Source organism: Castor canadensis, chromosome 1, assembly GCF_047511655.1.
Source record: "Castor canadensis chromosome 1, mCasCan1.hap1v2, whole genome shotgun sequence".
NCBI classification, from domain to species: domain Eukaryota; kingdom Metazoa; phylum Chordata; class Mammalia; order Rodentia; family Castoridae; genus Castor; species Castor canadensis.
In genome coordinates, this window is record NC_133386.1 from 94780729 (window position 1) to 94805645 (window position 24917).

The 24917-nt window shown below is 36.2% G+C and overlaps 2 non-coding genes and 1 pseudogene across 2 annotated transcripts; 1 reads left to right on the forward strand and 2 right to left on the reverse strand.

The window, feature by feature from the left end:
- Nucleotides 1-4362: 4362 nt before the first annotated feature.
- LOC109695594 (glyceraldehyde-3-phosphate dehydrogenase pseudogene) lies at nucleotides 4363-19264 on the forward strand (annotated as a pseudogene).
- On the reverse strand, nucleotides 6157-6262 carry LOC141416097 (U6 spliceosomal RNA). Its single transcript, XR_012440994.1, has one exon. It is a non-coding gene; the product is annotated as a U6 spliceosomal RNA (small nuclear RNA).
- Nucleotides 6481-6531, reverse strand: LOC141416751 (small nucleolar RNA SNORD78). The gene has a single exon (XR_012441345.1). It is a non-coding gene; the product is annotated as a small nucleolar RNA SNORD78 (small nucleolar RNA).
- Nucleotides 19265-24917: the final 5653 nt, after the last annotated feature.

Consider the following 24917-nt stretch of genomic DNA (forward strand, 5'->3'; position numbering starts at 1 on the left):
CTGTATCTCCTCAAATCCACCCTCCTTCTTCTCTCCAAGTTCTCTTTTGGAGCAGGTATGTGCATGAGTGAAGGGAGAAGTGTCAAGGAAGTTCTGTCCCTTGGCATGGTCATACTGCAGGCTGCTGTAACGAAAACATACCAGTGAGTCTGATCTTTTCTTTAGTAGGGAGAAAGGCATATGGTTACATTGTTCACAATACGTTTACCAAGTAAGAAGGCATGGCTAATTTTTCATTCATTTTTAATCATTGACTGTCACTTGATTTCCCACTTCCATACTTCCCAAGATAAAATACTGCTCTGATGGCTGGGGGAGCATGGCTGAGTGTTTGGATGCTCGCTTAGCAAGCACAGGGTTCAAGTCCTGGACATACCCTGAGGTGTGGCAAGGAGAAGGAAAATGCTACTCAGCTTGATGTGAAGGACTCACAGCTTCATCAAAATCAAAACGAACAAATACTTCTTAACCTTTTCTCCTTTTGTTCAAAAGAAGACAAATGATTCTGATGATGCTAACACTACCATCTTTTCACTTGTTAGGCCTGTACACAGCTTTGGAAGCAATTGAAATATGATAGCAAATTTTCTAAGGCATTCAGCCTTCAGTTGTAGCACTAAGGGCAGATTCCTGGTTGCTAAAATATGAATACAAAAACACCTGACTCACCAAATTATTTCCTCGAATAGTTAGCTGGGTGGAGGCTCACCAAGTTAATAACTAAACCCAACCCTCAAGTCAATTGGCAAAGGGCATATTTAAGCTTAATGATGTATCCACCCAGAAAGATAAAGGAGGCTTTGATATCCTGCTCAGTGTACTGGGAAAAGGAAAATGACTCATTCGGCACCTGGGATACTGAAATCTGTGGCCTGCACTGGAAATACTTTGAAAGGTGAGTTGAACTACTAAGCCAGTCTTTCAGAGACTGCCCTGTGTCAAGCCTGAGGCAGATGGTGATTCAAGAAATAAGACTTTTAAAAGAGAAAATGTTGTGCAAGAGAAACATAGGGAAGAGCAAATAATATTTACATTATGAACATGTGTGTCAAGGGTTATGCTGGCTTAGAAAAAGAAAAACAAGTTAAACACCTCCAACAACCTTCAAACATTTTCTGTCCAAATTAATGCTAAATGACCTCAGGTATGTGAGGTGTCTATCTCAATTGTGTCACTCAGTAGACATTTCTTCTCTTCATCTCTGACCTATCCTTTTTGTTTATTTATTTCTTTTTTAACAGTAAGAGTCCTTTAAGATAACATCTTTGCATACTTTCATATAAGTTCAAATTTCCAAGGTGTTAGTGTCTCAAGTCTACCTCTCCATGTTGGCTTTATTATTAACAATTACCAAACACGACAGCAAATTTAGCCATCTACACCAAATTTCTTCCAAATGGTTCAGGAATTATTTGAGGGGAAACATTTTGGAATGAAGATTGCTAGCTCACTTTGGTACACCTTAGATAATTTGCCAAAAACAAACAGACAAATAAACAAACAAAAGCCTGTATGCATGATCAGAATGTAAAAATTTAAAATATCACTGGCAAGTTTATGTAGCCACTTATTTTAAATACTAAACTGCCAGTGTTGATACTTTAAATTTTGAACCCATTTTTTGGTCCTTTTCCTGAGAAAGTAAATGATGCAAATTGGAGCAAAATTTTACCCCTTCTGAAATAAATTATTCCTCAGTCTGGAAAAAAATTATTGCACAAATATTATTAAAAGACATTTCATTCTGAATCAGGGTGAACTGCACTGTAATACATAAAGTATTATGTGTATATGTATAAAGAATTAGCAATCTAAAACATATGGTTGCCTCTTTTTCAACTCCACCCAATCACCTATTTCATGTTTACTTAGTGTTCATGAAATCATTCTATATATTTAAAACGATTAAATTTAAGTGTATGAGATAATCTCATGACTTTTGCTAACAACATTTAATCATGCATCTCTCATTTAATCTTATACTGAAGTAAATGTATTCTTTTCTGGAATATGCTAATATTGCTATTTTCTAAAACAAAATACCAGTAAAAATCATGAGCATTTATTTGACTGAATGTATGTCCATATATCATTTTAACAGGTTGTATTTTAACTCTTTTGAGAATCCACCTTTCTATTTCATGCCTTCCCTTCCTGCCACTCTTCTTCAACAAACACCCTTTTAGGCAAGTTCTGTCAAAATAGATACAACCTTGCTGTTGGGCCAGTCCAGCTACAGACAGGATGTAACTTGTAAGAAGAAGTACTGGTGTGGCAGAAAGATTGCCCTGCCAACGGGAGAAGCAAGTCTGCCTCCTTCCTGTGGTTTGCTCTGCAGGCTTGCAGAAGTAGGCCACTGTAACCCAGGAGCCTGAGCAGCTGTTACTGTCACTAGGCTCTCTGTAAGGAGGAGAGTACAGAATGCAGGATAATTGAAGGGGAGGAGATGGTCCCAAAAGGAGAAGAAAAGAAAGGAAGATCTGAGGATTTCAAAGACTGAGAGACTTTATCTTCTTAAGTAGGGCCAGTGTGTGTGTGTACAGGAAGGAACTAGCATTGTGAAATAACCCCAAGCACTGCTGGTCAGCCTGTATCTCTTTGAAAGGCAACAATAAAAAATACTTTGAATAATTTCATAACAGGAAATAACACAATGGAAACTGAAGAATTATGATGTGGAAAAATCTTAGAACAAAAGGCTGAATAAAATTGTGTAAATTGTGTGTATAATTGACCTTGAGAGTTTAGGCACTCAGTTTAGTTGTTAGGCACTAAATAAGGTAATGAAAGTAAATAAGAGTCAAAAATATGCCAGGCTTTCAAATTTATCAATACAGTTTTTGTAGTCTCATTTTCAAATACAGTGATAAACTATATTCTCTTTGAATTGCAACTTTCTTAAATTCAAATAGTAGTAGTAAAGAACTGGCAACACTTTGATTACATAGGTTTCAGAGAAACAATTATTGGTCATGTACAAAATCTAAATAGTAAAGATGGTTTATTGTGGGACAAAAAGGCATATGTGTAATATTTTCCTTTTGTCAAATTAGAACAAGTTTCCCCTAGTATTATAGAGGTGCCTTGTTTGTGACTTGCTATTAGAGAGCCATTGGTTTATTTTGATATATTTACTAAGAACAGTATTTTGAAAATCGTTTGTCTCCACATCTAACCTAGGTACTTATAGGAAGAGGACACTGAATTTATTCATGTACCACACAAATAGTACCATGATGGCAAGTGTAAGGAATGAGGTTCTTTCCCTATTGATTGTATTTTATAATAGTCTATCAAGATCTGAATTTCTCCTTTCTTCTTTAGAACCGAATGCCTTTCCTGTCTTTTCATGAACTCTTTCTTGAATGGCCTTCAACTTTTAAAAAAATAATTGACCTGGTTTTTGTATTGAGGAATGTCAAATAAAAGAAGGGAGTTCAGAAGTCCTGCTGCTGAAAATTTTTTACCTGTTTTCCAGTGTGGTCTCATTAGTTATCATTTGTACCTTAACACCCTTCCATAGTATATGAGAAAGTTTATGTGAAGAAAGCCACTGGCAGCTCCTCATAGGCTTATTTAGAGTGTGTTTGTGCTGAATAATTTATTTTATAATATGTATTTATAAAATGTACCTTACTTTTCTTATATTCATTCTTTCTGAATCACTTTATTATTCTCCATTTTCTCTTCCTCTGCTTCACTTTCATTGTCTCATCCCTCATTCACGGACCCATTTCCTAAACTTGATGCTAAGCATCAAATCCAGGATCTTGTGCATGCTAAGAAAGTGTTCTACCACTGAGATACACCCCCTAAACCTCCCTCCTAAAATATTGACAACTGGCTCCTTGGAAAGAGAGAAAATAATGATTTTATCTTTTAGGGACTTTTAATATTGATTTTATAAAGTTTTGTGAATATTGGCTGAGATGTTTAATAAATTGGGTTTTTGAAATGATCACAAAGAAATCACTTATTTATAACTAAATAATTATAACAAACTGCTAGATGCCAAAATTGAACAAGTGTATTTTTACATAAACTATTTGCATGAATTAATTCTAGTCCATTATGCTAGTAGTGCATTGAATGAGAATTTTAAACTACATTCAAATCGAAGATAAAACATCTTTGATGCTAAGTGTGAAAACTCAGGTATTAGACTGATGCTTCTTTGTTTCAGCCTTGTACCTTCTATAGCTTGTTATATAATCAGTTGCATAGTCTTTTAGAACAGTTGACAGAAAGGCCATTGAAACAAAAATCTTTCAACCTTAGTTTCCTTTTCCATTAACGAGCTTACGTGTTAATCAGAAGATTCAAAGTTTCCTTCTCATTAGCTCTTAAAAATTCTAGGAAATACTTTCAGTGTATGCTGTGAGACATTTTATCATAGGATTAAGATCTTTCAGTAGACAATAGGCACATGAGGTGGAGTTCAGGTATTCTGTCTCATGAGCCAACGCTACACTTCAGGTAAGTCTTGAAATGGACTACATTTAATTATTTTCTACTTTTTTTTTCTGGCAAAAGTAGCCAGAAAATGTTTTGTGCCATAGCTTACCGATCTAACCATCTTGTTTCTACATCTAGAACACTAAAAAAGCTGAAAAGCTGCTGGCAAAAAAATGCAAAAAACAATTTTTTGATTTGTGGTACTACAAGTTATACTTTTTGTTCAATGTCAGCTGGGCCCTTAGGTGGCTTATCATTATCATTATTGTTATTATTATTATTATTAGAGAGAGAGAGAGAATGGGTACTTCTTGGCCATCCTGTCCTTAGCTACTCCTAACTCTCACAGTCCCCTTTACTTCTTGCACTTGGCTGCATCTGGCTTTGCTCACACTTTATAAATGAGAAATAAAAAGCACCATATTGATGGTGTTTCAGCTTTACCTATTACAGTCTATAAATATTTCTGCTTCCACACACACTCTTGCAGTTTTCTTTCTCTCTCCGCGGGAGAAGTGTCTTCCTTTCGATAAAGGCTATTCCATTCTTCATTGCTCCTGGCCACAGCCCCTCCAATGTCTTTCTGCCTTTGATCCATTGTTTATCTCCATCTTCTTTACTTTTCAACATCTCTAGCATTAGTCTGGTGCCCTGTCCATAAATAAAAATGTTTTCTACGTTCATTTCTCACTCTTTTTCTTCTTACTCTAGCACTGCTAAAAAAAAAAAAAAAGGATTTGTCTTAAAATTTTCAAATGTCAAAATATTCAATGAAATTGGGAATTCTTTTTATTATCTTCTCTCTGTATTCTCCTCGTTTGTAAATGGCACTCTGATTGTCTCCTCCATCTTTCTTACTTTCCTTCCTTTAGAGAATTACAAGCTAAGCTCTGTGGAATTTGATAATATTTAATTGTGAATATGGGCAGGGCATTTTTCTAAAAGGACTAAATGTATTATTCCATTTAATTTCCAGAGTCTTTGTGTTATGTGGGTTGCTATTAATAACTCCATTTTAAAGTTAAGAAAACAGAGGCACAAAAAGGCAAAAAAGCTTGCTTAGATTTAAACCTAGACAGTTTAATTGCAGAAATGGGTCCTTAACCACACGGTGCTGACCTTGCAACATGCCAAGATCCTAAATCCCTCTTCAATTCATTTCCTCTTCATTCTCATATTTGTGGACATGGTACATATGCTCCTTAATTTTTGCCTGTGTAGCTTCCTACCTGCTGCCCCCAAACTATTTTCCAAAGTAGCCTAGTAATTTAATACTCATCAATGTTTTTCTGGATGTTACCTAAGCAACGTCTTTGTAATTTGTAGATTCGAATCTTTGTTTCAGGAAAATTTTATTTAGTTATATATTTGAGTTTTTCCCACTCCACATCTCTTTTCTTTCAGAGCAGTGATTATTTGTGTGCTGTAAGATCTATATTCACTAGCCTTTTCTTTTTTCTTTGTATTATTATTTAATTTCATATTATTTCCTCAAACTTGTCCTCTTTTCCCAGACTATATTATCTATGTCTACTACATTTTGTTGATTCTAATGAAAGTTTCACCTCTATGATAGTTTCATTCTCTTATTTATTCCCAAGCTCCATAAACTCACTTTTCATCTCCTGTTCTGTATTCATCTCTTTTGTGATCTCCTGTTAGTTTTTAGAGCTTTTTCTTTTCTTTCTTTCTTTCTTTTTTTTAAATATACAACGCTTCATGAATTTGTGTATCATCCTTGTGCAGGGCCATGCTAATCTTCTCTGTATCCTTCCAATTTTAGTGTATGTGCTGCCAAAGCGAGCACTTTTCTTTCTTTTTTTAAAGGAAAGGCCAACTTGCCTTTAGTTTCTTTGAATCTTGTAAGAACTATTTGTTTAAAATTGATCTTTTTTAGAATAGGTCTTGAATTTCTGGATTCTTTACTTGCCTTTTGTTTGTTTTTTGTTTCTAGAACAAAAAGCCCCTGCTTTTATTAGTATATGAAATGCCATTAAATTCCTCTCAGAGTTGTTTGTCATGGGGTTATTCAGTGCTAAATATGTCCACATGCTCATTTCAGGTCAGACATTTGTTTGTTTTCCTCTGTAGTTTTCTATAGTACCTAAGCTTCCTCCAAGAAAATGAATGTTTTGAAAACAATGAGAGATTAATGACAGGTGGTAGCTTCTAAAATAAAAAAAAATGTACACAACAAGCTTTGAGAATTTTATAAATTTCTTCATCTTTCCCTTCACATATCTCAAAAGCTGAGACTGGATGACCTATCACACAGAATTCTCCTTAGTATAGAAGAATACCCCTGCAGTCAGTGGTAGTGAAGTCAGGGGCTTGCTTTTGAAAAGTAGACAAAAGATGTGATATGGATAGAGTTAAAGGAAAGCTTAGCTCTTTTCCAAAATGAAAAGGGGCAGAGGAAGAGGAGGAAGGAGATTCAAGAAAATGACACATGCCCCAGGTTTTTTTTTGCACGTGCAAAGCAGGTGCTCTATCGCTTGAGCCACACCTCCAGTCCATTTTGCTCTGGTTATTTTGGAGATGGGGGTCTCTCGAACTATTTACCCAGGGTGGCCTCAAACCACAATTCTCCTGATCTAGGTCTCCCAAGTAGCTAGGATTAAAGGCATAAACCACCAGCACCTGGCCACGTCCCAATTTTGCATGCATTGATTGAATGAAGGTAACAATGAGGACATAAGGGGGAGATCTTGTCTCCGCTTTCTATTTAGGATTCCAAGTGGAGCTTACCTCTCAGATTACCTTATAGGAATCTGGGGCATGGCTATGCAATATTCATGGAGATAAACAGAATCATTTGTTTAGAGGTGGAGTCTATAGAGTTTTGTAAGTATAGAATTATCTCCTCTGCAAACAGAGATAATTTGACTTATTCGTGTTGTATGATCTTTTAATATGTTATTGAATTTGGTTTGCAAGTATTTTGTTGAGGGTTTTTGTATCTATATTCATCAGGGATATTGCTCTGTATGTTGTACAATATGCATTAATAATTGTAATTTTAAAGGATGTAAAATGCATATCATTTTGATGGTAGAAAGGCAAAAAATTGATTGGTTTTGATAACTAAAACAACAAAGTGATTATTTAAAGCATGGGTCACTAAGAATGAAGGAATTATTGCATGAAGCTTAACTTATTGTTAATAATATACTGATTTTAATAAATCAACATAAACAATGGTTACTTCATAACTGAGGAAGTCAGGGTAAGTAAATACAAGCTAGAAATTGTTACCAATGTCTAAATTTTCCTAATAAGGAAAGAGCAGATGCCAACTTTTTGAAGTGCATTATTCTGATGGTATGTAAAGGAACTGGATTTCAGAAATTCTATACAGAAGTTATCTCAAGCATTTGTACTTGAAAATATTTAACGTCAATATATTAAATTGTATTTCAATTCTAATTTCTAATACTTATTGTGTACTTGTTAGATACCACATTCTGTCTAAAGTACATTTATATAACTCATTTAGTTCTGACAATAAGACTATATGAGGTGGAAAAATATGTCTTTTTTTTTTTTTGCATCATGCCATTTACTATCTTTGTTCCATTGTGTTGTCTTTTCTCTTTTGTCAAAGATCAGTTGAGTAAATTTATGTGGGTCTGTTTCTGGGATCTCTATTCTGTTCATTGATCTAGTCACACGTTTGTTTGCCAATATCATAGGTACCACTATAGCTTCATAGTCAGTCGTGAAGTTGGCTAACACCAGTTCTTCAGCTTATTCTCTGCTTTTAATATCATGTTGGTTATTCTTGTCTTTGCCTCTCCATATGAGTTTTAGAATTTGATTGCAAATATCCCCCAAACTTGCTGAGATTCTTTTATTGAAATTACATTGAATCTATAGATAAAGTTAGAAAGAACTGGAATCTTAACAATACTGATATTTCCTATCCGTGAACATGGAATATCTCCAAACTAACTTAGCTCTTCTATTTATTTCATGAGAATTTCTAGATTAACTAAGTAAGTTGGAGTGAAAAGCAAATTCAGACATTTAAGAATGAAAACTTGTGCAACCATTTTGGAGGAACAACTTAAGATTGTCTGCTAAAGTTGAAAGTATGCATACTTAAAATTTAGGAATTCTACTCAAAAAGATTTTTATAGAAATGTTCCCACATTAGCACAAAGAGATATGTCTAAGAATGCCTTGAGCATCTTTCTCTGCATAGAAAAAGAAAATCCCAAACTGAAATCATACCCAAATACCTTCCATATGAATATAAGAATGGGAACATTATGGTGTATATTAAAAGACAATACTTAAAATGAAGTAGATGTACATTTATTGGCATGGTAAATCTCATAAATATAATGCTAAATAAGGAAAAACATTACTGAATGCTATTATGTGATTTCATGTCATATAAAATTTAAAAACATGTAGAACCAAACAAATATATAATTTGTTCGCCACATACCAATGGTAAACCTGCAAGGAATAGCATGAAGTGATATTCACAAAATAGAACATAGCATTTACCTCTTGTACAGGAGAAAAGGAGCCAAAATTTTTTATTATGTTCTAGTTCATAAGCTGTGTGGTGGGTACATGGGTGTTTGTTTTATTATTATTCTTTAAACTGTTCACATAAATTATACTCTTGTTTATATAATGTACTTCATTAAAGTTAATCCAATTATTTAATTTAAAAGTAGCATATTAATAAACTAGGTCTATTTTTATCTCAGAAATCATTTACAGGAAATTGAAAACCCTTTAAGAATTCATTTATAAGGGCTGGCAGAGTGGTTCAAGTGGGAGTGTGCCTTCCTAGCTAGCATGAGGCCCTGAGTTCAAACCCCAAATGAAAAGAATTCGTTTGTACAGAAGCAGCTGTCACTAATTCTAATACCAAATTGTTTTTAAATTTCTAATTATTACATAACTTTAATGATAAAACACATATATTCATGATTCAAAGCAATTTTATTTAGGCTAGTCATTTTAATAATGGAATAATAAATCATAGTGATTTTCATTCTTTAATAACAAAGTTTTAGTTTAGTCTCCAGATTAAACACACATATCACAATAGTTGAGGGATATTGTTGCAGGGGCAAAATGATTACCTTTGTAAAACTCAGAAAATCACTTACCTTTTCCTTTTGGAAATATATTATTTCTCCATTTGTAGTTGGAAACCATAGAAACCATGGCTGAAAACATTGTTGGAACAAGGAAACATAACTATTTTTAAGATTATGATGGTTTGGAAAATAATCAATGCTGAACTAGTAAATCATATGGAATTAGGTTGATGATATATTTAGTGCTGAATGGATTCTGGCAACCTCTGATCAAATGCCTTCCAATTAAACATCACAGCAGCTCTAGGGTGTGAGTCCTCTGGCTAGGACACAGATAAATATTTATTTAAACCTGTTGTACAGCTGCACTCTATTATCCTAGTAGTCCATGTGGAGAGACAGCTCACACATGTATAACACCATCTAGTATCCTTTTGGATTTTATCTACTAAATTTGTCTTTTAAAAAACAATTTAAGAACTTTATTATGAAATATACTACACATACATAGAAATTCACAAACACAAAGATGGCACAATGGAAACACCATGGTAGCCTCTGCTCAGGTCAAGAAGTAGAATGTGACCAGCACATTGGTGGTCCCCATGTGTCTTTCCTCATGGCGACCCTGGCTATGCCCTTCAAAGGGAACCATTATCCTGGTGTTCATTAATTCTTGGCTTTGCTTTATTATTTTGCCTCCTAATTGTTCATTCCCAAACAATGTAGTTTATTTGTACTCCTCCCCCTTTTTTGGTGGTTCTGAGGTTTGAACTGAGACCTCATGCTTGCTAGGCAGGCCTCTACCACTTGAGTCACTCCACCAGCTTATTTGTTCTTCTTTTAAACCTTTGTGAACAGAATCATAATGTTTATGCTATATCTTGCTTCTTTTGCTAAACATTATGTATTTCTTTAGCTTCATCCTTGTTATCATACATAGATGTTTCCCTAAGTCTCCTAAATATTACTTACACCATGTAGCTGCCATACTTTGTAATTTCTACAGCACAATGGGGATAGGAGTCAATAATTCTACTTTAATATGCCTATAATTGTAACCTCCCTGTCCCTTCCACCACACAATAATACTTCAAAGTTGAAGTTGGAAGAGTGACTCCAGCAGTAGAGTGCCTGAGGGCTTGATTTCAAACCCCAGTACTGGCAAAAAAATTATCATCTTTATTGTGCTAAGACTGATGAAATGCTGTTCACATGTATTGCTATACTCAAGATAATACCGCATAGCATGTAGGTTTAGCTCATTTGTTTTGTACATAAGAAGCTGAAATTCACAAAAATAGTAAGTTCAGAAAGGAGCCTTTCTGAGATTTAGTAAACAGGAGCACAAACATTCTTTTTATTTTTTAAGAAGCTGTTTCAGTTATGTTAAGAGTGAATGAGTCAAACTGCTTTTTCATAGTAGTCTTTTTTCCATCTTTGCAACTTTTGGTATTTTGCTTTAATGTTCCGTTGGCGCTTGCATATAGATAAAAAACTGAAATGCAAGAGAGATCAAGGTTATAGCCTTAAGGAAATAGGCTTTCTTCTGCTCTTCTCGTAGTATTAACTTCATTCTGGCCTGTGGCACTCACTGTGACTTTCCTTTCATGAGCATACTAGAGATGTAAGGAGAGCAGTCTAAATAGTCAGGGCATCAGAGTGGGGTGAGCACAGAACTGAGAGTTGAAGCTGCATCAGTTCTCAATTGATCATCATTATCTAGCCATGTGGTTCGGGATAAGCCATTTACCCTCTTTGTGGCTCAGCTTTATCACATGTAAGTGAGGACATTGACCAAAAATTTTCAACCTGAAGTTTAAGTTCCATCCTAAGTTCTTGTTTTAAATGTGGGTTTCTGAACCTCATTGCCTCCTTGCCTAGGAACTTGAATGTTTAACAAGCTCCCATGAGTGAGAACTAAGGAACAGGTGTGACCTCAAGTCTTTCTGATTTTAAAATTCTGGGATAAAGTTTGGACTTTTGTAACCTTAGTGTCTTTTATCAGAGTTAAGTGCTTCTTATATCAGACTTCTTTAATTTTGTCAATGAAAATAAGTATAAAGCTATTCAAATTCAATATGCTAAATAAGTACTGTTTACCCTTGCTATGAGTAAACAACAATGACACAGGTCTAAGGGGCTAGTTATACATAACTTGAGATTATCTGCTGTTCAGGAACTGAGTGAAAATTGAATTATATCTATATTATTAAAAACTATTAATACAGTGTAGCAGGAAATAGCAACAGAGTCTCTAAGGACACAACAGCATCAGTATAATCAACAATAGATAATAGATAGAATGCCATGAGTCTTATTAGGAAAGCTAAGTCATTGTTTACACTCTCAAAAGGACTTTAAAAGTTGACTCATTTAACCATAAAATATACTAAACATATCACCCAACAGATTGCAGAGAGCCTGTTGCCTGATTTATTTTTACTTTGATGTTGAATTACTTACAAGTTTTTCAAATTCTGTTATGACTATTGAGGGAGGAAAATCTCCTTGCAATATTTAATACTTTCCTAGGGATGTTCTTTATATTCTGAGGAAGTACAGTCACCCAATTAATTGGTCTCCTTTTTTGTATTTTCTTCTTCACTGGAATAGCCATCCTCAACTGTGTAACAGTTCTGTCTTTCCCCACCTAATAGACTCAGCAGTTGTATCTCAGAGAGGTGCATGCCCATCACAAAGCAGCAGGGACTCTCAGCTGGGGGCATAGCCATTGAGGGAGGTGGATAGAAATCTCCAGGAACATTAATAATTTCAAAACCTCCCCAAGTATTTTTTCTAGCTCTTAAATTACAAAGCTGCCCAAAACCTGTCTATTATTAGAAATTGTTCATATTTTTAGCAGTAGGCTAGAAACCTTAACACAGGAGCTGCTGTCTTATTGTATAAGCCAGACATTACTATTTGAAATAAACAGGGAATTTCAACATCAAAAGGATGTAAATGAATGATAAGGAGTGTTACTATATACAAAAAATGATGTGCTTATTGATCTCTATATTAATATAGACATTGTTACCCAGTTTCCCCTTCACTTCTCTCACTTCCCTTTTTACTAGCTCACCAAGAAGGTAAAATAGTGAAATTTTTTAGTAATTATGTTAGAGTTGGCAGGAAGCCAGACATGAGAAGGTCAAGGGAATGAGTCCCCAACCCCAAATCTGAGGCATCCAAAAGTAACAAGCACCCTGGGCTTATAATGAAGGAACACCCTCCTACAAGGGCCCTACAACTGGCAATACGTGCACTTGCTCTGGCTAGTTTACACAGAATTAAGGGTGGGTCCAAGAGTTCCTGCCAACATATTTCCCCACTCTTTACTGAACAAAGGATCCAACTGGTGACAATTTCAGGGCTGTGGGGCTTTCTCTCCAGAATTGCTTGCCTCACATCTCTTCAGAGGCATACTGTCTCTTTAATAAAAGCCTCCTTATTTTCACATGCTTTGTTTTGTCTGCTTATTCTCCTTTTCCTGCTATTGGGATGGTGTTCTAATTTTAGACACTGTACCCAAAGAATCGAGGTCATTACACGCATGGACCACTGCCAATGGTAACAATTATTCACACTTCCTCCTCTTTCTTCTTTTTTCATAGAAGACTTGGGAATTAAGTTGAGACTGCTTTCCTGAGGGGGAAGAAAAACTACATGGCATTTCAGTGAGTAGGAAGAGCATGCTTAATGGCTTGGAGTGTAAGAATAGTGAGAAATCCACCTTGGTTTAACCAGGGAAGAAATGGTTATAGGATGCCTAGTGAAAATCAACCCTGGCATAGTCTTTCTCAGGCTGTAGAGAAAAATAAGAGAGAAAGAGGAAATCTTAAGGGTTTTTGAGCAGTGGAATTATAGGGGTGACTGTTGTTGTAGAAGGTTAGTTTATTAGCAAGTAGTAAGGACAGACAACGGCATGTATACAAGAGCAAGAAGCAGCAGGGAAAGTAGTTGGGAGGATTGAAGAAGGCCAGAGACAAAAAAAAATACTGATTGCAACCAAGCAACTGAAGGAAAAAGAAGGGTCAGTCTTGACAAGAGTTTGAATGATCAATAGAACAATTTTCCACTGGACTGAGAGAATAAAGAAGACAGATGTAAGGTCCTCAGTCTAAGACTTTTTCCTTGAGCCTACTTCTTTCACAACTTGCCATTTCATTTGTTTTCTTAACTGCTCCCCCACTTTTTTTTTGGAGGAGTACTGGGGTTTAGATTCAGGGCCTTACTCTTGTGAGGCAGGTGCTGTATCACTTGAGCCACACCACCAACCATCCAAAATCCTTTAAACAGTTGCATTCACTTATTGTCTCCACACTTTACTTTGCCTCTATTGCTGCACTGAAACAGCTCTGGAAAAGATCATCACTGACTGCAGTGGCCTCTTCCCAGTCCTCATTTTACTAGCCCATTCTGGTGCATTTGAGAAAGCTGACTTCTCTCTAAAATACATACTTCCATTGACTTAAAACATTCTACCCATTTGACTCTTGATAACTTACTGAAAACATTTAATGGTTTCTCTTACTCTGTTAAAACCTTATTTAATAAATTATATTATTAAATAATATAATTTTTTATATTACATTGTGACATTGTTACATTGTGGCATTTACAAAAGCTTTTACAATATATTATAATTGAATTCATCCCTGCTATCATTCTCTTTTTTCCTGGAATAGTTTCAATATGCCTCGTTTTTCCATTTTCATACATGAACACATAATATTTCCACTACGTTTAGCTTCCTTCACCCTTTACCTATATCCCCCCCTCCAACCAGTACCAACCCACAGACAGGACTGTTTCACCTTCCTGATCTCTGTTTTTGAAAAAAAGGCATTTTTGTTTAAGATACTCTACAGTAAGTTTCCTTGTGACATTTCCATGTATATATGTATTATAACTCGAATTGGTTCATGCCGTCTATTTTTCTCTTAGTCCCTTTCTTATGAACATCTTATTTATTATGAGTCTTCAGAATTTTATTATTAATCATCTTATTTCCTCATTCCCTGTGGGCAACCCCATACCACTGAAAACTTTTATCTTAACTTTGTCCATTATCTACAACAAATCCTAAGGTAAAAGCTTATGCCCTATGGCATAAACAACAGACTTGTTTTCATTACCTTTTAGACAGCTCTACTTGAACAACTCATGGACATTTCAAAGTCAACATCTTCAAGATTGAACCCAACATATCCCCCCTCCAAAACTTGCTTCCTGCCAAATCTATCCATATTTCTCCATTAAGACTCACAAATGGTTTGTTCTATAGTGTCCTGTTGGTCCTCCATCCTCTGTGCATCTAACCCGCCCTCCTTTCTTTCAGGTCTATGTAGTTTCTCAATCTTCCTAATTCATCCCAGTTCACCCAGTCCATCCTCCACACTGCCACCAGAGATATTTTTCTAAAAAAAAAAACCATCATGTGACCATAACACTTCCTTTCCTGGCTTTGTGGTTTTGCACACCTCACTCCCTCAGCTTTCCCCTGAATTCTTCACCTAATGTGCTGCCATTCTCTTATCAACTAGCAAGACACAGAAATTTTCTAAGGATTCAGACTGAAGAGGATAGAATCCTCCCAGTTAGACTCATGACATTCTTATAAATGTGCCTGAACCAGTTTATTAATTTACAATGACACCTCTAACTTTCAAGTAACTTTTAAAGTTTATTTTCACCAATGTGGGAAATCATTTCTAACAGGAAAAGCCCTGTGAGAAGCTACATTATAATTAGAGTATTAATTAAGCATGGAATTAGCAAAAGAGGACTAAGTTGGCTGGTCCTAATGGTTGTTGCCAATAAGGTAAGATAGCCTGATGCAGGCATCTACATTGTAAAGGCATATGTGCCAAGAAGACAGACTGAATGTGAAAGTGTTGCCAAGGTTTTGTCTGTCTTAGATAATCTAGAGACACATTTTAAAAAGTCACTCTTCCCTTTTCTAGACTATAGAGCTGACCATGTCTCTTCTGCTCCCATATCCTTTCTAGTCATGAAACTTAAACATCCCAGCTCTCTATAGTTGTAATTATAAGTGTACCATTGTGAGTAAATAGTCATTGATTTATCTTGCTTGGCTTTTCAGGACATTCTAAGAATGCCTAACTGAGTCTAGGCACACGACTTGGTCATCTCTTTAGGCCATAATTAACAGCAGCCTTCAGGTCACAGTATTTCCAAAGAGGTAGGGCTTCACTCTGAAATTATTCTACCTATATTGATGCATTTGCTTCTCCTACCACCTAGTGACTATAGTCATAGTGTCTGAAAAGTCTTCCTTAGCCCAGCTTGTCCTCCTTCTCTCTATTCTCCATATAGCAGCCTGTACAATTGTTCACATTCACATTACATCATGCCATTGCTTTGCTCAAAATATTCAAATGGCTCCTCATCTTACCCAGAGAAAGATTTGTCTTATGTTATTCTCTTCTTGAATACTGTGCTCTAGCTGTTTGTTGTTCACAAATATATCCTGTACACACTTATCTAAGGACCATTGTACTTGCTGTTTCCTCTACCTGGTGTTTTTCTTTTCTTGATATCCTTTTGACCTTCATCTCTCGCTATGTCTACCCTCATCTTTACCCCTCTTACTTGCTTTCTTTTTCTTCATAGTGTCTACACCATTTGCTCCAATATATATTTGTTTATTACCTGCCTTTCATCAATAGATTATAAACTCTGTAAAGGCTGAGGTTTTGTCTCTGTTCACTGCTACATTCCCAATGAGTATTGGGACAGCATAGACCTGCTACATGGTAGATGTTACATAAACATTTGTTGAATAAATAAATCCAAAGTCTTTTTCTTCACTCTATTCATGGAGAATATGTATAAAAATAACCATAGGACAAGTATTTGTCTTTTTCTTAAGAGGAGAATTCTGTTACGGTAAGAGAGATAATGTCTCTTTTGGGTGCCTAGTCAAGGTACTAGTCAAGGTTCTCCAGAGAAAGAGCCAGTAGGATATAAATTGGTTCTGGCATATTTGAACTCACCAGGATCTTCAATCACATGAGTGTTAAAAATATCAGCAGGCTGGAGACTCAGGGAAGTGATGATTTTGCAGCTTCAGACTGAAGGCAAACTAGAGGCAAAATTCCCTCTTCCTCCAGTAAACCTGAGTCTGTTTTCTCTTAAGACCATCAACTGAATAAGTTTACTGATTTAAACAATAGCATATGAAAATAAATTCACAGAAATCTCAACTGATGTTTGACCAAATACTGGGTATAAACACTTAGCCCATAAAATTAACCATTCCTGGTTTGTCTGACTCCTTCATTTACATGAGATACACTGAGAGACAGTCATTGTTGATGCTGCTGAATACTGCTGGTAGTTTGTGTTAAATATTGTGGCTACTTTTACTTTTTCTGTATCAGTAGATGCAGAAGCCAGTGGTTACCAATTTAGCTTATCAGTTCATTAGTTACTAACTTTTTCCTTCTTTAACTTATTCAACAGCTTATTAAAGTTACCATGAAAATGAATTTTAATTTATAGAGTCTTATATACTAATTTTGTTATATAATAACTTTTGAAAGAATAGAGACTTTTAAAAGAATCATAGGTTAAACTAGGTTTAAAAATACCTTCAAAGTTATTTCACAAAAAGTGATCTAAAGTTTAAAACAGCAAAAAGCATTTGGAACATGATTTGAAAGCAGGGATTTTACTATTTGTTGTCCAAGTTTTCAATAATCTACATTAAATTTAATTTTCTGAAGTACTAGTCATCTCATTGTTATTATTGAAAATTGCTTTTATTAGGGCAGTTATTGGTTGATTATTAACTCTTCTGATTATAGCTTAGCTGAGGTCAAGGTCATTGGTTCAATTCTCACATAGTCCAATTAACTCCATTTGCCTTAGGCTGCAGCATACTCCTAGACTATCTCTTGTCATTGTACAAATGGATGTTAGTGGACCAATGTGGCACTGTCTAAAAGAACGGGTTGATGTGTACACATCTGTAGTTATTAATGGAAAATCAATAGACATCCACAATCCTATTCAGGATTCAGGAATTCACAAAAAATCACATTGAAAAAAAGAGTGCTTTTAAAATTGATATCTTTAGTTATTTATTTGTGCTTTTTACCTTAAAAAAACAGAAGAAAAGAAAGAATTCAAGGGGAAGTTTCCTTTATTCTTTCTCCCATGTATTTTGAAGATTTCTCTAACATTTCACTTTTTTTTCCAGAATTTTAGCACCAGAACAGGGTCTCAAAGTTTGTTTCTGGTTCCCTTTTCCTCTCCATTTGACAACCACATCCTCTCATGCTGTGCTGGCTGCATCCCTGACAGACCATGGTGAAGGTCAGAGTGAATAGGCACTGTATTGGGTGCCTAGTCACCAGGGCTGCTTTCAACTCCAGCAACGTTGATTTGTCATCATCAACGACACCTCTGTTGACCTCAGCTACATAGTCTGAATGTTCTAGAATGATGTGAGATATGGCAAGTTCAATCACAGTTAAGGCTGAGAACGGGAATTTTATCATCAATGGAAACCCATCTCCATCTTTCTGGAGAGATTCTGTCAATTTTGGATGGGATGATGCTGGTGTCGAATATATGGTGGGATCCACTGATGTCTCTACATCCATGGAGAAAGGTGGGACTCACTGGAAGGGTAGAACCAAAAGGGTTGTTTTTGCCCCACCTACTGATGCTCCCATGTTTGTGATGGGTGTGAACCTTGAGAAACACAACTCCATCAAGAACGTCAACAGTGCCTCCTGTACCACCAACTACTTAGCCTCCCTGGCCAAGTTCATCCATCACAACTTTGGCATCATGCAAAGACTTATGATCACAGTCCATGCCATCACTGCTACCCAGTAGATCACAATGGTCCCTCTAAGAAACTAGCATGACAGCTATGGTGTTCCCCAGAAAATCATCACTGCTCTCACTGGTGCTACTATGACTGCAGACCAGGTCATCCATGAGCTGAATGGGAAGCTCATTGATTGGCACTCCCATGTGCTCACCCCCAATGTGTCAGGCATGGATATGACCTGTCATCTGGAGAAAGCTGTCAAACATGATGACATCAAGAAGGTAGTGAAACAGGCATTGGAGAGCTCTCTAAAGGATGTCTTGGACTGCACAGAGGACCAGATTGTCTCCTGCAACTTTAACAGTGACACCCACTCTTCTACCTTCAATACTGGGGCTTGCATAGGCCTTCATGACCATTTTGTCAAGCTAATTTCCTGGTAAGAAATGAATTTGGCTACAGCAACAGAATGGTGAACCTCGGTTCACCATGGCCTCCAAGGAGTAAGAGCACCCTAGACCACCAACTCCAGAAATCTCCACTCCTTAGTTTCCATTCCAGGCCCTCTGAAGAAGAGGAGAGACTTAGGAAGCCGTACTTTGTCATGTTCCATTAATAAAGCCCACTGGATCTGATTCTCACTCTCATTTCTTCTCTTCTGAACACTTTTTCTTCCTAGTTTCTTCTTTTATTGTCTATACAGTAATTATCAAGTTCTAGCATAATGTCTAACTTATTTACTTTTTATTTATTTATTTTCCCCTCCCCCACTCTTCCTTATCCCCCCTTCCTCCATTCCTGGAATAGTTTCAACAGGTATTATTTTTGCATTTACATACATGTGTACACAGTATTTGCACCATTATCACCCTCCTACATTCTTTCCCCCTTTTGAACATTTTTCATAAGGGAGGTAAGATATCTGTAAGGCACGCAGAACTAAGTATGATTTTATCTTGTGCGTCTAGAACATTTTAGATTAGGTCATGATTTTGGAAAGCTTTGAGAGATCTGACGCACAAGCAAGTGAATTTCTCACTATTCTTTCTTATCTTTTTTTTTAAACAATGTTTGGAAAGTGTGATTAATATTCTGATAAATAGTTGGGGAAATTTTGGATTTAATGCTAGAAATTTCAGTATATAATGAATAATTTAAGATAGTTTGAATGGGATAATTAAGAAATGACAAAATGGGCAATTATTTGATATTTCAACATTAGACTGTGGTTTAACAGTGGTTCTTTGAACAGGTCACCTGTTTTTTTTTTATTTCCCATTTGTTTCAGTAAATTTATTGCAGCAGAGGGTGTCAGACTGCAAGGGTGTGAAGTAAGTGTTCCTTTTCAGTATGATTGTTTCAGTTAATCTCTGACCAACTCTTTAAAGTCTGTTTTAGATTTATCAAGAACAGGTGAGAAAGAGCTCAGGCTAGTTCACCTTTTTTGAGAACTGAACTCCAAAGACATCTAGTGTTCTCTAGCATTAATACAGTTTGCCCGTTTAGCAACATTCAGATAGATCTTATCCCTTCTCCTTTTACTGAAACATCCAATGGGAGGGACTTGCAAAAATTTGTGTTAAAATTACATTCCCTAAGCCTGGAAGCCATCATTTCCAGAGTCACAGGTTGGCAAACTAGATAAATCACAATGTATTTTGCAACTACTTTCACATTATCTTAGTTTTTTCACTTTCATTATTTTCTTCATATTTTTCTTAATTAAAAAGTGTGGTTAGTTATTGTCTTAGCCACCTTTGTGTTTCTATAGCTGAGCACATAGGTAAGGTAATTTATAAAGATTAGAAGTTTATTTAGCATGTGGTTCCGGAGGCTGAGAATTCCAAAAGCATGACGCTGGCATCTGGTGAGAGTTTTCTTCCTGCCTCATAATGTGGACAGAGCTAGTAAACCAGAGATGGTTGGCTTTTATAACAAAGCCACTCCTGAGATAACCCATTAATTCACGAATGGATTAATCCATCCCTGAGGGGTTTACTCTCACTTTCTAAGGGTACCACTGCTCAGATACTAACATGTGACCTTGGGGATTAAGTTTCCAACAAATAAAATTTGAGGACACATTCAAACCATAGAAATTATATAAGCAACTCATGCATATACTCTTGCTAGAAAACAATTAGATATTATAAAGCCCAAGTCCTCTGTGACCACTCACATACCTACTGGCTTTTCTAGACTTAATCATAATTATTAACAGTTGATGTGTCTTCTAATCCTTTCTTTATACATTCATATGCATATATATGGCATGCTTACATAGACACATAACCTATGTGAGTATTCAGTTAAAATGCATCATAATGTCTTTGTTTCTAAAATGATTTCAAACAATCTTTTGGTGCTCAGAATAGCTGTTAGTTGAATTTGGCTACATTTGGTTAAATTTATCTGTGGACTTTGTCACCTTCCAGAGCCCCTTTTTCTTTTCCTTATCAGGTTCCCACACATTTCTACTGATAGCTCTTCAATTTTCTTTTTATTTTGGCCCCACAATATAAGCACCATATGGCAGAATACACAACCATCATGTACTTCATTTTATTATCAAACTTTTTAATCTCAGTTAGGAATGAAAGCAGTGATGATTCAAGCAAAATTGACCAGGAAAAATACCTTTTCCTGCAATTTCCACTCTCAATTTGGTGGCCATAATGGGAGTTTTAAGTGGCATGGAACACCTATTAGAAATCTTTGGAAACAGAAGTTATGCTTTTTAACCTTTCCTTTCCCAGAGTCATAGAGGGCTGTGTGTCCATGGTAGTCTCCAGTCTAACTGAAACAACTTATAGTCTAGGACAGAATCATTGTTTCATTGAAATGGAAAAGATAGATTAGTCAACAATATCCACCAGTGGGCCCTCTTTGTCTTTGTGCTATTGTTCCTTTAATCTACCAATAAACTAGCCAACCATGGACAATCCTGATCCAATAATGTATGCTTTGGGGATAGAGAATGAAGTTACATAGTACAAACATGGCTGTATGGGCTGTTTCCTTGGATGAAAATACAGATAAAAGTAGGTTTCAGAGAGAGAGGCTGCAGATGGAGCAGGTACCCCCCTACACATCTGGCACTAAGAACGCTCAACAATTTAATGAAATGTATTTTGGTGGATATGGCAAAATGGTTAATTATTTTCCTTTTGACAGTATTGGGCTTTGAACTTAGGCCCTCATGCTTGCTAGGCAGGCACTCTACCATTTGAGCCACTCCACCAGCCTTTGTGTGTGTGTGTGTGTGTGTGTGTGTGTGTGTGTGTGTTGGGTATTTTTGAGATAAGGTCTCATTAACTATTTGCCCAAGCTGGCTTTGAACCATGATCCTCCTGATCTTTTTCCCATTAGTAGCTAGGATTACAGGTGTGAGCCACTGGTGCCCAGTTTATTTACTTTTTTCTGAACAAGAACAATTTCCTTTTTCCTTCCAAGTAAAGGAATTGGTGCCATAAACTATGCCTCATTAAGAGCAGAGGCATGGAGTAACTAAAATTGTTGGAATGCATGAACTGATACTGTGATGGCAAAATGGGCCCAGAATGGGAGGAAGACAGAAAGCAGACTTTTCCTTTTAATTTGTTTCCTTCCAATTTGGTGTGTCTCTTCTGTTTTACAAAAATAGAAGTATAAATTAGGTTTGACAACTTAGGAACTTGACTTCATGAGTTTATTTCTTGTTTTAGTACCTGTACATCTAATACCTCAACAAGGTCTCCTGGATCTGCCACTAAAATATACTCTGAATCTAACTATTTCTCATCATATCCATAGACAATGTTATTTCTTCACTTAGAATCCTTTAATTTCTACCCACGCAGTTCAACTAATATTCAACTCCTCATGGTGGACAAGAGCCTACATGATTGAATCTTACCTTATCTCTCAGACTTCATCTCCTATGTTCTCAACCTAATATAAGGGATGAGACTATCATATTTTTAGAAGAAAAAGATGAATAAATCTTTATGACTTTTGTTAGACACTAGTTCCTTAGATATGACACCGAAAACAAAAATGACAAAAGAAGTTAGCAAATTGGCTGGGCATGGTGGTTCACAGCTGTGACCACAGCTACTCAGAGGCAGAGATTGGGAGACTCTTGATCTGAGGCCAGTCCTGAGCAAAAAGTTGGTGACATCCTATCCTACTCAACAAGCCTGGTGTAGTGGCCCATACTTTTGGTCCTAGGTACACAAGAGGTGAAAGTAGGAGGATTGCAATCCAAGGCCAGTCCTAGGCAAAAATGTGACGCCCTCCCCCCGAAAAACAACTAAAACAAAAAGGACTGGCGGCATGGCTCAAGTGGTAGAGCTCCTGCCTAACATGCAGGAGGCATGAGTTCAAACTCCAGGACTGAACAAAGAAAGAATGGAAAATTAAATTATATAAAGTACAACAAGAAACTTTTGTACTACAAAGGCTGCCATTAAGAAATGAAAACCCACAGAATGAGAAAAATATTTGCAAATCATGTGTCATAAGACACATATCCAGAACACATAAGGAACTCATGTAACTCCATAATAAGAAAACAATTCAATTTTAAATGGGCAAATGATTCAACTAGGTATTTGTTCATAGAAAACATAAAAATGGCCATTAAACACATGAAAAGATGCTTAGCATCATTAGGCATTAGAGAAATGCAAACTAAAGGCATAGTGAAATGCAGTCACCCATCACTTAGCAACAAGTATGTGTTAGGAGAAGTTTGTCACTAGCTGATTTTATTGTGTGAACATCATAGAATACACTTACGTAAACATAAGTGAAATAGGTCAATCATTGGACCTGGTTTCTTGATGTAGTCAAGAGACTCAATAAATATGACTTGTATGAGGCTGCAGCTAGTGTTATACAGCATATTGTTTTACAGTACACCTTTAAAAAGTAGAAGGAGAACTACCCACCTCTACCCGACAGCAGCTTGGAAACTCACCGGGGGCTGACCCCTGTGAGTTGGGGGGCAGAACTTCTGCAAAAGTAGAAGGAGAACACTAAAATAATGATAAGAAGTAGAATATAGTAAACACCCAAATAAGTAACATGGTCATTTGTCATCATTATCAAATCTTATTGTATATGCTGTATTTTTTGGTACCAGCCACACAGCAGAATTGTTTACACCAGGATCACTACAACATGTGAGTAATACACTGCACTGCCATGTTTCAAAGGCTAAGATCTCTCTAGAGGATAGGAATTTTTTAGTTCCATAATAATTTTATGGGGCCATCAATGCATATACCACTTTCTCATTGACCAAAATGTCATGCAATGCATGACCATACACTTCACCTCATCTAGGAAAACTATACAAACTATACCATCTCCCCTTGCCCCAGAAAATAACAAATGTTGGTAAAGAGAAATTGGGATGTTTGTGCATTATTGGTGAGAATATCAAATTGTGAAGTTGCTTTGAAAAACAGTTTGGTAGTCCTTAAAGAGTTAAATATAGAATTACCAGTAATTCTAGGTGTATGTTCTCTAATTTGAAAGCAGAGACTCAAACAGACAATTGTAGGTCATTGTTCATAATAGCATATTTTTGCAATGGCAAAAAGGTGAAAGCAACCTAAATGTCCATCAGCTGGTTGACATAAAATGGCATATTTTCAGCCATACAAAGGAATGAGATTCTGATACATGGTAACTAAATGAAGCTGGTCAGAAAAGACCATGTAACATACAATTTCATTTATATGAAATATCCGCAATAGGCAAATCCACAGATACACAAAGCAGATGAGTGGTTGCTATGGGGTGCAGGTGCCAGTGTGTTGGTGGTGGTAGCGGGATGGGTATTGAAAGCCAATGGATACTAAGTTTCTTTTGGGGGAGTCAAAAAGTTCTAAAATTAGGCCTGGAAATGGAGGCTCATGCCTATAATCCCAACTACTTGGGAGGAGGTAGGGATTGGTTGATTTACAGCTCAAGGCTAGCTCAAGCAAAAAGTTAGCAAGACCCTGCCTCAGTCAACAATCTGTGCAATGATAGTGCGTGCCGGCCTCCCAACTACACGGGAGGCTGTAGATAGGAGGATTGCTATCCAAGGCTGGCCCTGGACAAAAATGCCAAGACCCTAACCTGAAAAATAACTAAAGCAAAGAAAAAAAAAACAAGGGTGGGGGTCTGGGGGGCGTGGCTCAAGTGTTAGAGTACTTGCCTAGCAGAAGCAAGACCCTGAGTTCAAATTCCAAAAAGATATTCTAAAATTAAGTTGTAGTGATGGTCATATAACCTTGTCTATACTAGAAAACACTGATTTGCAAATTGCATACTTTTAAAGGTTGAATTATATGGTACATAAATTTTCTCAATAAAGATATTAAAATGTTGTTTGGAAAGAAAATTAGCAGGGAGATTTAGAAATAGGGAGCAAAATTTAAAGGCATTTAAGTTGTTCAATAGTTCACAGATGGTTTCAGTTTAAATTCAACTGATTTTTCAATGTGTAAGCATATGTTCCTAATATTATATATATATATATATACACATATATATTACGTATATGTGGCTCTGCTTATTGCAAAAGTAGCAGGGGGATCATGGGTTATAGTTTC